This window comes from Pundamilia nyererei, unplaced genomic scaffold (genome assembly GCF_000239375.1).
Source record: "Pundamilia nyererei isolate P.nyererei 1_Seehausen unplaced genomic scaffold, PunNye1.0 scaffold00138, whole genome shotgun sequence".
Classification (NCBI taxonomy): Eukaryota; Metazoa; Chordata; class Actinopteri; order Cichliformes; family Cichlidae; genus Pundamilia; species Pundamilia nyererei.
This window is the reverse complement of record NW_005187539.1, coordinates 911,942-914,318: the sequence shown is the minus strand read 5'-3', so window position 1 is coordinate 914,318 and position 2,377 is coordinate 911,942.

The following is a 2,377-nucleotide window of genomic DNA, read 5'->3' as shown; positions in this document are numbered from 1 at the left end:
TTTTTTTTTTTTTTTTTTACCATTTATTGCCTTATAAATAAACTTGAATTGTAAATAAAAATGTCAAATTTAAAAAATAATGGTTTGTGTGTACTTTTAAGTGATGTATGTCAAAGTCAGTGCAACAAGTCCGTGTTTCTTGATATTTATTTATAATCACCTCTGCTAATTCTTGATATTTATTACTGAGTGAGCTGTATATATTAGTGCTATTTCTTAAATGTGTAAAATCTGTAACATATTGTATTGTCGAAATTGTTTAGTCTGTTACTGTCTTGGAGCAACAGTAACCCACATCATTCCCTTAGGGATTAATAAAGTATTCTGATTCTGATTTGTGTAGTATTTAATGATTCAGTAATGAATGAAGCTTGACCTTCTGGGAAAGCCTTTCGCTCCATGTGAAAAGCAGTGTTGTGTTAAGCTGCCTTGTTGGCCAAAATAGTTTACAGATAAAGCATGTCCTCTCTTGTCCTGTGCCTTTCATTCTCATTCCCTCTGCTTTATTGCTTCCATGATGTTAAGCTGATTTTATATACTGATCTGATGCTTCCTGGAGGTTTTTATTGAAGAAAAACTCTTTCTGATGAAACATCAGCTGAACTTGTCAGATCAGTGTGCTGAAAGGAAAAGGTATAACATCTTTTCTGACATGCAGTGGAGCCCCGAATGTCTGAGACCAAGAGTGAGAATCCTCCACTTGCTTGTGAATTTAGTTTTGACAAAGTTTATTCTGAAATGATAATATTGACTTAAAAATGCGATGGAAAAATGTAATCTATTAATGGGCTTTTCTGTGTTAAAGACAACCCCTCTGCATGGATGTGTGTTTACATACTGCTTTGCTTTTAATCAGTTATTATTAAATTCTCTCTTCCACAGACTTCCCACTTTTGTCCTCTCTCACTCCGCTCACCCTCATAGAAGATGTCTGTCTCTCCCTGAATTTGGTTCTGTTTGAGGTTTTTCTCTGTTAAAGAGGAATTTTCCTTCCACCTTTTGCCCAGTACTTGCTCATAGGAGTTTATCTGATTGTAGTTGTTTTCTCTGTGTAACTGTAGGATCTTTACAATTTAATAATCCAGATGTTGGTACTTGGTACCCCAGATGATGTTTATGCAACGTTTTATCGAGATTTGTTTACTTGTCTAAAACAGGCCGTTCATGCTATTAAGAAAAAAAAACAACCCTCAAATGTTGCTGATTTAAAATAGTTCAACAAAGAAGATTGAGCCAAAATTTCTCCACAGAAATTTGAAAGATTGCCATTCAGTTTTAGATCTTCATGCAAAGATAAATGTATTCCCACAGAGGAGTAATTTACTTGTAAAGGCTAAAAACAGCATTACGAAAACTGAAGTGTGTCAGTACTGCCCATCTTTTCCACACTGCTGAATACATGCATATACATATTTTCCATTAAATTTGTTTTACTTCTCACAGTTGGGCTTCATTTGGAATTCCCTTTGGAAGTACGAGTGCTTTAGAAAGATTGGAAAGTGAGAAGTGTGCATGGATCACATCACGGTCTTCCTCACCTCTCAGTCAAAGGTCCTGATGAACTCTGTTGCTCTGTCCATGGTGCTGATGTAAGCTATATATGTATATGACAACACATGTTCAGTGGAATTTTAACAAGACACCCACATTTCTGTTTTGTACCCGAGATCCAAACAGCTTTAATTTGAAAAAACAAACACAAACAAACCACTAAATGCTGTTGCTAATGTAGCTAGAATGTTACCACTGCTTAACGTTTACGTCGTACCTCGTGACTACCCTAGAACAGTAACTTTGACGTCACCTCTGTGGCCGTAAACCAATTGTCGCGTTGATACTCGAATTCTTTCATATTTATCCCTGTAAAGTAAGGAGACCGTAACCCTTTATTCGATTTATTTAATTAAACCCTTTATTAATATTCTGGCGCGTGCGGCTCCCGTTACAAGTTTGAAAGACACGTGCAGATGAGAGGCGTCATCAGCTCCTGTGAGACAAATATGACAAAGATCTGTGACAAAACCGAGCGATAAAGTAATAAATCGGAGGTGTAAAAACACATTTTTTACTGTTCTTTGAGGTAAAACCCAACATTTATGATTTTCTGCAGCCTGTCCTGGTAGCTGCCATTCATAAGGATTATTTCTGCAGAAAAAGAATCACATGACGGATTAAATGCCCCCTTTCATGTGCGCGAGCACAAAGCTTGACCCAGAAGTTAACTACCGATGTGATAGCCATCTCTGTCATGGCCATCTCTGACGGAGGTTTTAGAAACCCCTAATGGAAAAAAAGCCAGTCTGTGCTGATCTTCCTAAAATACTCAGAATAAAGTTTTTGCATATATGCAAAAACTTTATTCTGAGTATTTTTCACA